The following is a 16,119-nucleotide window of genomic DNA, read 5'->3' as shown; positions in this document are numbered from 1 at the left end:
ATAAAATTCCATATTATAATATAAAGTTTGAATGTATAAAAAGATAAAAAAAAAACATGCATGCCTAACCAGAACCCTTTCTGTTCTTGTGAAGCTTGAAGTTAGGGTCTTCATCTTGTGGACACAAGCTTCAATGCATTCATAATAGGAATTAAAAACATATATACAATTTCGTTATCCCCAACCAACCAAATTGTAACTGTTTCATTAAAAATAAACCAACTCAAATTAAACAACTATAATAATAATTATATCATATGATTTGAATATGATCATCGTAACCAAAAGAGAAAAGAGGTTTTCTCAACTATTTTTTTATCTACACTTTGTAATTTCATACCTACTCTATATTTGCATACCTATTTTACTGTTTTGCAGGAGAAGAGAAAGGATGAGTTTTAAAACGAAAAGATAACAAAAAAAGAACCTCTATAGCAGGTAGAACCTATGATTGATAAGATAACTTATACCGAATCCCAAACCTAATAAAAAGAACCTATATAGCAGGAAGAACCTATGATTTTAGGGTAAGCTATGATTTTAAGGTTAGCTATAGAAGCAAATAATCAAAATTTAGGAAAATGTTATTTTTGAGAAAACTCAAAAGTCTAAGATGACATATATCATCTCTAAACAAGTAGGAAGAAGGAAAAAAACTATGGAATTCATATTATTTTGAGAGATATAATTAGAATTCAGAACAATTATAATAATAAATAGGGTGATGGAAATCACAAAATTATACTGGCACACATTATTTTAATTCGCTGATAAGGTACTTATTGAGTTCATTACAAGTTAGGTCGATGTTCCGAGAACGTTAAAGAATTCGACGCAAAACTGAAAGAGAACGATGCCGAAATTAGAGGTGGTGGTTCCAAGGGAATGTTCAAGGCACTGGCTATTGCGGATGATAAGGACAAGGCTAAGGAGCTGCAAAAGGAGATTGAAGCCGAAGCCAAAGAAAAATAAGGTGATGACAAAGACAGAAATAACAATTGAATAGAGAATACATTGGTTGCTTTGATTTGTTTAGGAATGGTAATGAGAATCAAAGATTTGTGAAATTTAAGAATAAGAATGATTTTCTTGTTGATGGTGTTTTGGATTTGGAAACTAGTAATGGAGGGGTTAGAATTGGTTTTGAAATTCGTGGTGGTTTTGGAACATTTGCAGCTAGAATAGTTGAGAGGAGTGTTACGGTGATTATTAACACTCTTAATGTTAATGCACCATTTAGTGAGCAGTAAGAGGGATTTTTGCTCTTTTGGTGACAAAGCTAGCAACTAAGACAAACGGCGTCATTTTGAAGTAAGGGGGCTTATCTACATCAAACTTTTTTGTTAGGTCTGACAAACCCATATGAACGGAGGGATTCCTATTTCTAACTTTTAAAGTGGTCAGAAATTTAAAAGTATTTTTAAATGGTCAGGAACAGAAATGTCTATGGGACAAAATGTCAAGAACCTATTTGTCCTTTTCTCAAGATTTTATTCAATGAAAAAGGTCTTTTTTAATTTTTTATCATATTTGACAAATTCCTAGCAGTAAAAATAAAATGATTAGAAAAGTAAAAAATATTTTTTACATAATAAATAAATATGAAAATACTTTTATATTGTTCTATCTAAACATAATTGATAGATAAAAAAATATTTTTATATGAAATATTTAAATATAAAATTATTTCTACTTTTTTATAAAATCTTAAAAAAATAATTCAACAAAAAATATTTTTTTTTAAAATTCATCCAAATAACTCTTTTTTTTTGGACTTGGCATATCCGGCCCACATAACCAGAACCGAACCCAACCCACATCTTTACCCCCAAAATAACCCGCCAACCCACCTAAATGGCCAAATCCCAAATCTTCTCCTCCAACGCTTACTATCTCTGAAGAAATCAAAGCTACCAAAGCTTTTCCTCATGATTCAATAAGATTGTTGCATGGAGCTAAGACCCAATTCCTCCACTCTCGCCTATGGTCTAACCCCAAGTTCAATGAAACAGCCTATATAAGTCTACCGTTGTCGCCGATCGCAACTGCCGCTCTCCCCCAATTTGAGTCCCCTGTTTTTCATTCTACATGGATGCCCCTTGTGATTCCTCGAATTGAATCCGACCAGTCGCCCATTTGTATGTGGTTGTATTATTATTGGACTGCATTAGCCGATGCAGTGAAGAAGATCCTGCTCGAGAGTTGTGACAGCCCCAATCCTCACGGTTGGTTTTCGGCATGCGCTGAAGCTCTCGGTGACCACCACCATAGCCCCTCCTCTCTTCCTTTTTTGGCTCCTCACTGTTCACAATTATACTCCCCTGCGCTGCTGATGGGTAATCCTGTGTCTCAACTCTGGCTTTATCTCTATCCCCTGTTTCCGCTTCCCTTCTTATCGGTAAAATCTCTTATTTTTAATATCTTTGTTGGCTAGTGGAAATTGACCCCCAATTGATATGTTTCTGTATATTATGACTTTGCTAAATTGATGCAAACCCTGCTTCTGTTTTGATTGTTTTCATAATTTGAATCAGTGGATTGACTATCCACTGCCTCTGTATTTCATTCTCCACTGCCATCGTTTCCAGTAGGTGAGCTAAATTGTTGCCATCTCTTGGAGTCCAGGTAGCTCCCACATCCAGAGCCTCATCCAGCAATTGGAGAATGTCTCTGATAATTGCATCTGCTTCTGCCACTGGTACCTTTGCTTTAATTGCTTGAATTAGAGGTAAGCAATCTAATTCAATTATGCATTTCATTAATTGAAGATTTTTAAAGGGAATGAGAGCCTCTCTGTATGCTTGAGCATCTGTTGCTAATGCTGACACTGTCTTGAATATTGTTGTTGACCCAGTCATAATTTTTCCTTGCCAATCTCTGACTACCACTGCTGCAACTGCTGTGCCTATTTCCTTTTGGAAAGATACATTTGTATTCATGATGGGTGAAAATCAAATTCCACACCAAAACTCACCGGCAAGTGTATCGGGTCGCATAAAGTAGTAATAACTCACAAGAGTAAGGTCGATCCCACAGGGATTGATGGATCAAGCAATTTTAGTGGTTGATTAGTTTAGTCATGCTAAAATTGGTGAATTGAGTGAGAATGTAACCAACAGAAAGGAAATTGCTAGGAATTTAAAGATGTAGAAAGTAAATTGCAGTGAAAGTAAAGAGCAGAATGTAAATTAGATGAAGCTTAAATGACAAGAAAAGTAAAATTATAGCAGATCTCACTTACAGGAAGTAAATTGACAGAACCTTAAAGAACAAGAAATGTAAATTGCATCAAGTGTAAATCAGCAGAATGTAGATTGGACAAAAGCTTACAGAGCAAGAAAAGTAAATTGCAGCAAAATGTAAAGGGGGATGGGTGCTAGAATTTAAATGAAGCAGTAGATTGATGAGCGGATAATTTATACGCTTTTTGACACTGTTTTTAGTATGTTTTTAGTAGAATCTAGTTACTTTTAGGGATGTTTTCATTAGTTTTTATGATAAATTCACATTTCTGGACTTTACTATGAGTTTGTGTGTTTTTCTGTGATTTCAGGTATTTTCTGGCTGAAATTGAGGGACTTGAGCAAAAATCAGATTCAGAGGTTGAAAAAGGACTGCTGATGCTGTTGGATTCTGACCTCCCTGCACTCAAAGTAGATTTTCTAGAGCTACAGAACTCGAAATGGCGCGTTTCCAATTGCGTTGGAAAGTAGACATCCAGGGCTTTCCAGCAATATATAATAGTCCATACTTTGGACAAGAATTGATGACGTAAACTGGCGTTCAACGCCAGCCTTCTGCCAAATCTGGCGTCCAGCGCCAGAAAAGGATCCAAAACCAGAGTTGAACGCCCAAACTGACACAGAAACTGGCGTTCAACTCCACAAATGGCCTCTGCACGTGCAACACTCAGGCTCAGCCCAAACACACACCAAGTGGGCCCAGGAAGTGGATTTATGCATCAATTACTTACTCATGTAAACCCTAGTAGCTAGTTTATTATAAATAGGACCTCTTACTATTGTATTTGACATCTTTGGATTACCTTATGATCCTTTGATCACGTTTTAGACGGCTGGCCATCTCGGCCATGCCTGGACCTCCACTTATGTATTTTCATACGGTAGAGTTTCTACACTCCATAGATTAAGGTGTGGAGCTCTGCTGTTCCTCAAAGATTAATGCAAAGTACTACTATCTTCTATTCAATTCTTCTTATTTCGTTTCTAAGATATCCATTCGCACCCAAGAACGTGATGAAGGTGATGATTATGTGTGACGCTCATCACCATCTCCCCTATGAACGCGTGCCTGACAAACACTTCTGTTCTACATGAATTAAGCTAGAATGAGTATCTCTTAGATCTCCTAACCAGAATCTTCGTGGCGTAAGCTAGAATGATGGCGGCATTCAAGAGAATCCGGAAGGTCTAAACCTTGTCTGTGGTATTCTGAGTAGGATTCAATGATTGAATGACTGTGACGAGCTCCTAACTCGCGATTGCAGGGCGTTAGTGACAGACGCAAAAGGATAGTAAATCCTATTCCAGCATGATCGAGAACCGACAGATGAATAGCCGTGCCGTGACAGGGTGCGTGAGCATATTATTCACTGAGAGGATAAGATGAAGCCATTGGCAAGGGTGATGCCTCCAGACGATTAGCCGTGCCGTGACAGGGCATTGGATCATTTTCCCGTGATATGACCGAAAGTAGCCGTTGACAGTGGTGATGTATCACATAAAGCCAGCCATGGGAAGGAGTAAGACTGATTGGATGAAGATAGCAGGAAAGCAGAGGTTCAGAGGAACGAAAAGTATCTCCATTCGCTTATCTGAAAGTTCTACCAATGATTTACATAAGTATCTCTATCCCTTTTATTGTTTATTTGAATCTAATAAAATATCATGTTTAAATCCGCCTGACTGAGATTTACAAGGTGACCATAGCTTGCTTCATACCAACAATCTCCGTGGGATTCGACCCTTACTCACGTAAGGTATTACTTGGACGACCCAGTGCACTTGCTGGTTAGTTGTATCGAAGTTGTGACAATTATGAATTAAGATCAAAGCACCAAGCTTTGGAGCCATTACCAGGATTTGTTCGAGCCTGGAGATCACAATTTCGTGCACCAAGTTTTTGGCGCCGTTGCCGGGGATTGTTCGAGTTTGGACAACTGACGGTTCATCTTGTTACTCAGATTAGGTAATTTTCTTTTTGTTTTATTTTCAAAAATTTTTCAAAAAAAATTTCTAAAATTTTCTCATCTGTTTTCGAAAAAAAAAATAAAAATGTTTTCAAAAATAAATTATTCTATGGCTTCGAAATTTTTAAGAATGAATTCTAGTGTTTCATGAAATATGTTGAATCATATCTGGCTGTAAAGCCATACCCAAACTACTTTGGGATTGGTATTCAACTAATCACCCCAGCCCATGTAATTATATGTTGCAGCCTGGCTGGCTGTAAAGCCATGTCTAAATTCATTTGGACTGAGGCAGCAATTTGTTATCAAGAGCAAGCTAGTTGGAGTTAATCCACCTGCTACTGTTTCTGATCACCTGCTGAAGCTTGGCTGGCCATTGGCCATGTCTAGTGTTTTGGACTGGAGCTTTCTTTGAAAGCTTGGCTGGCTAGTGAGCCATGTCTAATTCCTGGACTGAAGCTTTAGACTAACATGGCAAGATTCCTGGAATTCATATTAAAAATTTTGGAATCCTTATTTTTTCTTTTTTTCATATAATTTTCGAAAAAATCCAAAAAAATTAGAAAATCATAAAAATCAAAAAATATTTTTTTCTTGTGTGAGTCTTGAGTCATATCATAAGTTTGGTGTCACTTGCATATGCATCTTGTATTTTTCAAAAAAAAAATTTCATGCATTCATAGTGTTCTTCATGATCTTCAAGTTGTTCTTGGTAAGTCTTCTTGTTTGATCTTGATGAATTTTTGTTTTGTGTCTTTTCATGTTTATCATATGCATTCTTGAATTCTTAGTGCGTAAGCATTAAAGAATTCTAAGTTTGGTGTCTTGCATGTTTTCTTTGCATTAAAAATTTTTCAAAAAATATGTTCTTGATGTTCATCATGACATTCAAAGTGTTCTTGGTGTTCATCTTGACATTCATAGCATTCTTGCATGCATCACATGTTTTGATCTAAAAATTTCATGCATTGCATCTTTTTAGTGTTTTTCTCTTGCATCATAAAAATTCAAAAATCAAAAAAAAAAAAAAATAGCTTTCCTATTTTCTCTCATCAAATTCGAAAATTTGGAGTTGACTTTTTCAAAAATTTTTAAAATCAAGTTGTTTCTCATGAGTCAAATCAAATTTTCAATTTGAAAATCTTATCTTTTTCAAAATCTTTTTCAAAAATCAAATCTTTTTCAAAATTCTTAGTTATTTTCGAAAATTTCAAAAATATTTTTGAAAAATCTTTTTCTTATTTTTATACCAAATTTTCGAAAATAACTTAATCAATTAATGTTTTGATTCAAAAATTTGAAGTTTGTTACTTGCTTGTTAAGAAAGATCCAAACTTTAAGTTCTAGAATCATATCTTGTGATTTCTTATGAATCAAGTCATTAATTGAGATTTTAAAAATCAAATCCTTTTCAAAAACTAATTTCTATCATATCTTTTCAAAAAAATATCTTCTCATCTTATCTTTTTCAAAAATAACTTTTCAAAATATCTTTTCTAACTTCCTAACTTCTTATCTTTTCAAAATTTGTTTCAACTAACTAACTAACTTTTTGTTTGTTTCTTAACTTTTTCAAAACTACCTAACTAACTCTCTCTCTCTAATTTTCGAAAATATCTCCCCCTTTTTCAAAAATTTCTTTTTAATTAACTAATAATTTTTATTTCAAAAATTTTCGAAAAAAAAAATTACTAACAATTTTCAAAAACCAATTTTCAAAAAATCACTAACCCTTTTTCAAAATAATTTTCGAAAATTATACCTCCCCCATCCTATTCTATTTATTCATTCATATCCTAACATCTCATCTCACATCTCTTCCATTCGTACAGTTGCATTTCTTCCTTTACATCACATTCTTTGTCTCCCCCTTCTCTTCCACTCACAAAGGGATCCCTATACTGTGGTATAGAGGATCTCTATTATTATTATCATTTTTCTGGCCATTCTTCCTTGTCATATGAGCGGGAGCAAGGATAAGAACATTCTTGTGGAAGCAGATCCAGAACCTGAAAGGACTCTGAAGAGAAAATTAAGAGAAGCTAAAATACAACAATCCAGAGATAACCTTTCAGAAATTTTCGAACAGGCAGAGGAGATGGCAGCCGAAAATAATAATAATGTAAGGAAGATGCTTGGTGACTTCACTGCACCTAATTCCAATCTACATGGAAGAAGCATCTCCATTCCTGCCATTGGAGCAAACAACTTTGAGCTGAAACCTCAATTAGTTTCTCTGATGCAGCAGAACTGCAAGTTTCATGGACTTCCATCTGAAGATCCTTTTCAGTTCTTAACTGAATTCTTGCAGATATGTGATACTGTTAAGACTAATGGAATAGATCCTGAAGTCTACAGGCTCATGCTTTTCCCTTTTGCTGTAAGAGACAGAGCTAGATTATGGTTGGATTCTCAACCTAAAGACAGCCTGAACTCTTGGGATAAGCTGGTCATGGCTTTCTTAGCCAAGTACTTTCCTCCTCAAAAGCTGAGCAAGCTTAGAGCTGATGTTCAAACCTTCAGACAGAAAGAAGGTGAATCTCTCTATGAAGCTTGGGAAAGATACAAACAGTTGACCAAAAAGTGTCCTTCTGACATGCTTTCAGAATGGACCATCCTAGATATATTCTATGATGGTCTGTCTGAGTTATCTAAGATGTCATTGGATACTTCTGCAGGTGGATCCATTCACCTAAAGAAAACACCTGCAGAAGCTCAAGAACTCATTGACATGGTTGCTAATAACCAGTTCATGTACACTTCTGAAAGGAATCCTGTGAACAATGGGACGCCTATGAAGAAGGGAGTTCTTGAGGTTGATACTCTGAATGCCATATTGGCTCAGAACAAAATATTGACTCAGCAAGTCAATATGATCTCTCAGAGTCTGCATGGAATGCAAGCTGCATCCAACAGTACTCAAGAGGCATCTTCTGAAGAGGAAGCCTATGATCCTGAGAACCCTGCAATAGCAGAGGTAAATTATTTAGGTGAAACTTATGGAAACACCTATAACTCAACATGGAGAAATCATCCAAATTTCTCATGGAAGGATCAGAAGCCTCAACAAGGCTTTAACAATGGTGGAAGAAACAGGTTTAGCAATAGCAAACCTTTTCCATCATCAACTCAGCAACAGACAGAGAACTCTGAACAAAATGCTTCTAATTTAGCAAATCTAGTCTCTGATCTATCTAAGGCCACTGTAAGTTTCATGAATGAAACAAGGTCTTCCATTAGAAATCTGGAAGCACAAGTGGGCCAGCTGAGTAAAAGGATCACTGAAATCCCTCCTAGTACTCTCCCAAGCAATACAGAAGAGAACCCAAAAGGAGAGTGCAAGGCCATTGACATAAGTGCCATGGCCGAACCTGTGAGGAGAGGAGAGGACGTGAATCCCAAGGAGGAAGACCTCCTGGGACGTCCAGTGATCAATAAGGAGCTTCCCTCTGAGGAACCAAAGGAATCTGAGGCTCATCTAGAGACCATAGAGATTCCATTGAACCTCCTTATGCCCTTCATGAGCTCTGACAAGTATTCCTCTTCAGAAGAGAATGAGGATGTTACTGAAGAGCAAACTGCCAAGTTTCTTGGTGCAATCATGAAGCTGAATGCCAAATTATTTGGCATTGATACTTGGGAAGTTGAACCTCCCTTGTTCATCAATGAACTAAGTGATCTGGATCAACTGACATTGCCTCAGAAGAGACAGGATCCTGGAAAGTTCATAATACCCTGCACCATAGGCACCATGATCTTTAAGGCTCTGTGTGACCTTGGTTCAGGAATAAACCTCATGCCCCTCTCTGTAATAGAGAAACTGGGAATCTATGGGGTGCAAGCTGCTAAAATCTCACTAGAGATGGCAGACAGCTCAAGAAAACAGGCTTATGGACAAGTAGAGGATGTGTTAGTAAAGGTTGAAGGCCTTTACATCCCTGCTGATTTCATAATCCTGGATACTGGAAAGGAAGAGGATGAATCCATCATCTTAGGAAGACCTTTCTTGGCCACAGCAAGAGCTGTGATTGATGTTGACAGAGGTGAAATAGTCCTTCAATGGAATGAGAACTCCCTTGTATTCAAAACTCAAGGATCTCCCTCTGCAACCATGGAGAGGAAGCAGGAAAAGCTTCTCTACAAGCAGAGTCAACCAAAGCCCCCACAGTCAAACTCTAAGTTTGGTGTTGGGAGGCCACAACCAAACTCTAAGTTTGGTGTTGAACTCCCATATCCAAACTCTAATTTTGGTGTTGGAGAGTCTCAACAAAGCTCTGCACATCTGTGAGGCTCTATGAGAGCCCACTGTCAAGCTATTGACATTAAAGAAGCGCTTGTTGGGAGGCAACCCAATGTTTATCTAATTCTTATTTTTATTGTTTTTCATGTTTTCTTAGGTGCATGATCATGTGGAGTCACAAAATAAATATAAAAATTGAAAACGGAATCAAAAACAGCAGAAGAAAAATCACACCCTGGAGGAGCATCTGTCTGGCGTTCAGCGCCAGAACAGAGCATGGTTCTGGCGCTGAACGCCCAAAATGGGCATCTTCTGGGCGCTGAACACCAGAACAGGCATGGTTCTGGCGTTCAACGCCAGAAATGGCACACAGATGGGCGTTGAACGCCCAAAATGGCCACCAACCTGGCGCTGAACACCCAGAGTTGGGTACAAAGGCATTTTTACATGCCTAATGGGTGCAGGGATGTAAATGCCTTGACACCTCAGGATCTGTGGACCCCACAGGATCCACTCAGGATCTGTGGACCCCACAGGATCATCTCAGGATCTGTGGACCCCACAGGATCATCTCAGGATCTGTGGACCCCACAGGATCCCCACCTACCTCCACTCACCTCTTCTCACCACTCTCTTTCACACAACCCCATAAACACTCTTCCCAAAAACCCTTCACCTATCACCTCAATCTCTCTTCCCCATCACCTCTTCACCACTCACATCCATCCACTCTTCCCCATAAACCTACCTCATAAACTCCACCTACCTTCAAAATTCAAAACCAATTTCCCACCCAAACCCACCCATATGGCCAAACCAATACCCCCCTCCCTTCCCTATATAAAGACCTCCATTCTTCATCAAATTCACACAACACACCCCTCTACACTCTCCTTGGCCGAAACCACCTCTCCCTCTCCCTCTCCATATTTCTTCTTCTTCTTCTTCTATTCTTTTGTTTATTGCTCGAGGGCGAGCAATATTCTAAGTTTGGTGTGGTAAAAGCATAGCTTTTTTGTTTTTCCATTACCATTGATGGCACCTAAGACCGGAGAATCCTCTAGAAGAGGCAAAGGGAAGATAATAGCTTCCACTTCCGAGTCATGGGAGATGGAAAGGTTCATCTCCAAAGCCCATCAAGACCACTTCTATGATGTTGTGGCCAAGAAAAAGGTGATCCCTGAGGTCCCTTTTGAACTCAAAAGAAATGAGTATCCGGAGATCCGACATGAAATTCAAAGAAGAGGTTGGAAAGTTCTAACAAACCCCATCCAACAAGTCGGCATCTTAATGGTTCAAGAGTTCTATGCCAATGCATGGATCACCAAGAACCATGATCAAAGTAAGAACCCGGATCCAAAGAACTATGTTACAATGGTTCGGGGGAAATACTTGGATTTTAGTCCGGAAAATGTGCGGTTGGCGTTCAACTTACCATACATGGAAGAGAACGCACGCCCCTACACAAGGAGAGTCAACTTTGATCAAAGGTTGGACCATGTCCTTATGGACATATGTGTAGAAGGAGCTCAATGGAAGATTGACTCCAAAGGCAAGCCGGTTCAACTAAGAAGATTGGACCTCAAGCCTGTAGCTAGAGGATGGTTGGAGTTCATTCAATGCTCAATCATCCCCACTAGCAACCGGTCTGAAGTTACTATAGACCGGGCCATCATGATCCATAGCATCATGACTGGAGAAGAGGTGGAAGTTCATGAGATTATACCTCAAGAACTCTACAAGGTGGCTGACAAGTCCTCCACCATGGCAAGGTTAGCCTTTCCTCACCTCATTTGCCACCTATGCAATTCAGCTGGGATTGACATAGAGGGAGATATCCTCATCAAAGAGGACAAGCCCATCACTAAGAAAAAGATGGAGCAAGCAAGAGAGCCCAGTCATGGAGCTCAAGAGGCGCAAGAAGCTCACTTCCATGAGATTCCGGAAATGCCTCAAATGCACTTTCCTCCACAAAACTATTGGGAGCACATCAACACCTCCCTAGAAGAATTGAGTTCCAATATGGGACAACTAAGGGTGGAACATCAAGAGCACTCCATCATGCTTCATGAAATAAGAGAAGATCAAAAAGCAATGAGGGAGGAGCAACAAAGACAAGGAAGAGACATAGAAGAGCTCAAGGACATCATTGGTTTCTCAAGAAGGAAACGCCACCATCACTAAGGTGGATTCATTCCTTGTTCTTCTTCCTTCTGTTTTTCGTTTTCTATGTTATGTGCTTATCTATGTTTGTGTCTTCATTACATGATCATTAGTAGTTAGTAACTTTGTCTTAAAGATATAAATGTCCTATGAATCCATCACCTCTCTTAAATAAAAACTGTTTTAATTCAAAAGAACAAGAAGTACATGAGTTTCAAATTTATCCTTGAACTTAGTTTAATTATATTGATGTGGTGACAATGCTTCTTGTTTTCTGAATGTATGCTTGAACAGTGCATATGTCTTTTGAAGTTGTTGTTTAAGAATGTTAAATATGTTGGCTCTTGAAAGAATGATGACTAGGAGACATGTTATTTGATAATCTGAAAAATCATAAAAATGATTCTTGAAGCAAGAAAAAGCAGCAAAGAACAAAGCTTGCAGAAAAAAAAAAAAAGGGGCGAAAAAAAATAGAAAAAAAAATAATATAGAAAGAAAAAGAAAAAGCAAGCAGAAAAAGCCAATAACCCTTAAAACCAAAAGGCAAGGGCAAAATAAAAAGGATCCCAAGGCTTTGAGCATCAGTGGATAGGAGGGCCTAAAGGAATAAAATCCTGGTCTAAGCGGCCAAAACAAGCTGTCCCTAACCATGTGCTTGTGGCGTGTAGGTGTCAAGTGAAAACTTGAGACTGAGCGGTTAAAGTCAAGGTCCAAAGCAAAAAAAAAGGAGTGTGCTTAAGAACCCTGGACACCTCTAATTGGGGACTCTAGCAAAGCTGAGTCACAATCTGAAAAGGTTCACCCAATTATGTGTATGTGGCATTTATGTATCCGGTGGTAATACTGGAAAACAAAGTGCTTAGGGCCACGGACAAGACTCATAAAGAAGCTGTGTTCAAGAATCATCATACTGAACTAGGAGAATCAATAACACTATCTGAACTCTGAGTTCCTATAGATGCCAATCATTCTGAACCTCAATGGATAAAGTGAGATGCCAAAACTATTCAAGAGGCAAAAAGCTATAAGTCCCGCTCATTTGATTGGAGCTATGTTTCATTGATAGTTTGGAATTTATAGTATATTCTCTTCTTTTTATCCTATTTGATTTTCAGTTGCTTGGGGACAAGCAACAATTTAAGTTTGGTGTTGTGATGAGCGGATAATTTATACGCTTTTTGACACTGTTTTTAGTATGTTTTTAGTAGAATCTAGTTACTTTTAGGGATGTTTTCATTAGTTTTTATGATAAATTCACATTTCTGGACTTTACTATGAGTTTGTGTGTTTTTCTGTGATTTCAGGTATTTTCTGGCTGAAATTGAGGGACTTGAGCAAAAATCAGATTCAGAGGTTGAAAAAGGACTGCTGATGTTGTTGGATTCTGACCTCCCTGCACTCAAAGTGGATTTTCTAGAGCTACAGAACTCGAAATGGCGCGCTTCCAATTGCGTTGGAAAGTAGACATCCAGGGCTTTCCAGCAATATATAATAGTCCATACTTTGGCCAAGAATTGACGACGTAAACTGGCGTTCAACGCCAGCCTTCTGCCCAAATCTGGCGTCCAGCGCCAGAAAAGGATCCAAAGCCAGAGTTGAACGCCCAAACTGGCACAGAAACTGGCGTTCAACTCCACAAATGGCCTCTGCACGTGCAACACTCAGGCTCAGCCCAAACACACACCAAGTGGGCCCAGGAAGTGGATTTATGCATCAATTACTTACTCATGTAAACCCTAGTAGCTAGTTTATTATAAATAGGACCTCTTACTATTGTATTTGACATCTTTGGATTACCTTATGATCCTTTGATCACGTTTTAGGGGGCTGGCCATCTCGGCCATGCCTGGACCTCCACTTATGTATTTTCATACGGTAGAGTTTCTACACTCCATAGATTAAGGTGTGGAGCTCTGCTGTTCCTCAAAGATTAATGCAAAGTACTACTATCTTCTATTCAATTCTTCTTATTTCGTTTCTAAGATATCCATTCGCACCCAAGAACGTGATGAAGGTGATGATTATGTGTGACGCTCATCACCATCTCCCCTATGAACGCGTGCCTGACAAACACTTCTGTTCTACATGAATTAAGCTAGAATGAGTATCTCTTAGATCTCCTAACCAGAATCTTCGTGGCGTAAGCTAGAATGATGGCGGCATTCAAGAGAATCCGGAAGGTCTAAACCTTGTCTGTGGTATTCTGAGTAGGATTCAATGATTGAATGACTGTGACGAGCTCCTAACTCGCGATTGCAGGGCGTTAGTGACAGACGCAAAAGGATAGTAAATCCTATTCCAGCATGATCGAGAACCGACAGATGAATAGCCGTGCTGTGACAGGGTGCGTGAGCATATTATTCACTGAGAGGATAAGATGAAGCCATTGGCAAGGGTGATGCCTCCAGACGATTAGCCGTGCCGTGACAGGGCATTGGATCATTTTCCCGTGAGATGACCGAAAGTAGCCGTTGACAGTGGTGATGTATCACATAAAGCCAGCCATGGGAAGGAGTAAGACTGATTGGATGAAGATAGCAGGAAAGCAGAGGTTCAGAGGAACGAAAAGTATCTCCATTCGCTTATCTGAAAGTTCTACCAATGATTTACATAAGTATCTCTATCCCTTTTATTGTTTATTTGAATCTAATAAAATATCATGTTTAAATCCGCCTGACTGAGATTTACAAGGTGACCATAGCTTGCTTCATACCAACAATCTCCGTGGGATTCGACCCTTACTCACGTAAGGTATTACTTGGACGACCCAGTGCACTTGCTGGTTAGTTGTATCGAAGTTGTGACAATTATGAATTAAGATCAAAGCACCAAGCTTTGGAGCCATTACCAGGATTTGTTCGAGCCTGGAGATCACAATTTCGTGCACCATAGATCTTGGAACAATTGCAGAGGAATTAAATTGCAGGAAAGTAAATTGAGAGCAATGAGAACAGAAAGCAATGAGAACAGAAGATTAAAATCAAGCTCATGTATATTGAATTGTAAAATTACGGAAAGGGAAATTTGTAGTAGAGAAGGAATTTGAATCTTGCATAAGCCAATTTGAATTCAAGATTGAAAAGTAAAAGTGCAGAAGAATTAAAAGTGTTTCAAAGAGGACTTTCTATTCTACCCTACTCCTAATGCTCTCTAGCAGAGCCCGCCTACTTTAATGAAATGGAAATGATGCCTTTATATAGGCTTTACAAAATGAAAATAAAATTGAAATTGAAAATAAATTACAATTTAAATGAAATTCCTATCTAGCTTGTTCTTGTGCCTTTGAGTGATGGTATGGGCTTTGCTTGCTTTGGATTTGAATGAGAGTGGATCCGGATGCATTTGGTGACTTGGGTCAAGTGGCATAGGTTAGGAGTGGCTTTGGTTCAAGTGGCATGGGTTGGAGTTGCTTTGGTTCAAGTGGCATGGGTTGGAGGCATGTGTGAACCTTCTAGGGGAGCGCTCTGCTTGAATTCTTGAGCGCTACTCCTACTTGTGTGCCTTGTCCGTGTCAAGGCACGCACCTAGCGCTCACATTTTGAGCGCTCCGCTCACTCTTTGAGCACTACACTTTATTGCTTCCCTGGGCCAGCTTTGAACCCAACTATCTTGGCCAAGAGAGCACAAAAAGTTGAGGAAAGGGAGCGTAGCACTTGAATTTTCCAACGCTTCCTCTTGGTGAGTCGTGCTTTGTGTATGCTTGGCTTTCATTGGTTCCCAAAAGGGCACGAAAAAGGTAGCTAATGGGAGCGTTGTGCTTGTGTTTTTGAGCGCTACTCTTCATTTGCTTGGTTCCCCTCTTCGAGCCTTGGTGAGAGCACTTGCTTGGTTGGTTTTTGGGCCTTAAAGATGCCTATCAATTGGAGAGCTCTGAATGTCAGCTTTCCAACGCAACTAGAATGGAATCAATTGGACATCTGTAGCCCAAGTTATGGCCCTTTGAAAGAGGCATGGTCATACTGTCACAAGGCTTAAGAAAAGCCCAAAAAAGTGAAAAAATTTGAGCGTAGTGCTCTCTTTAATGAGCGCTAGGCTTTGTTTCTTTCATTCCTTGGCTTCATGGTCATGGGCCTTGCTTTCAAAAGCGTGGCCTAAGGTTCCAAAGCATGCTCAAACTTCAAAAGTGTGCCAAAAATTCCTTTTTCCACCATTTCTTTACCTACAAGCAACCAAACAACTAATCAAGGCTCCACCAAAATCACTAGATCTTTGCATCATTTAATTAATCAATTAATTATAGCATAAAACCTATGATTTTGTATAAAATGAATGATGTTTGATTGATTCAAGATAATCATGAAAATCCATTCAAACTACTTACTTTTTGTTCAAGAATGCATGAAAACCAAGTGAAAACTAATGAAATAGGCTTGTGAAACTAGCCTAAGATGACTTGTCATCATAACACCAAAGTTAAATCTTGCTTGTCCCCAAGCAAGGAAAGAATCATGCAATAAAGATTGACAATCCAAGGTAAGAAGAATAGCATCTCAATGTTCATGGTTTG

General features: G+C 38.8%; 1 non-coding gene across 1 annotated transcript; it reads right to left on the bottom strand.

Moving 5' to 3' along the window:
* Positions 1 to 7,703: 7,703 nt before the first annotated feature.
* LOC148564871 (small nucleolar RNA R71) lies at positions 7,704 to 7,811 on the bottom strand. Its single transcript, XR_015885085.1, has one exon. It is a non-coding gene; the product is annotated as a small nucleolar RNA R71 (small nucleolar RNA).
* Positions 7,812 to 16,119: the final 8,308 nt, after the last annotated feature.

Source organism: Arachis ipaensis, chromosome B5 (genome assembly GCF_059453495.1).
Source record: "Arachis ipaensis isolate K30076 ecotype BB chromosome B5, ASM5945349v1, whole genome shotgun sequence".
Classification (NCBI taxonomy): Eukaryota; Viridiplantae; Streptophyta; class Magnoliopsida; order Fabales; family Fabaceae; genus Arachis; species Arachis ipaensis.
The sequence above is the reverse complement of the archived record's forward strand: the minus strand, read 5'-3'. Positions and strand labels throughout refer to the sequence as shown.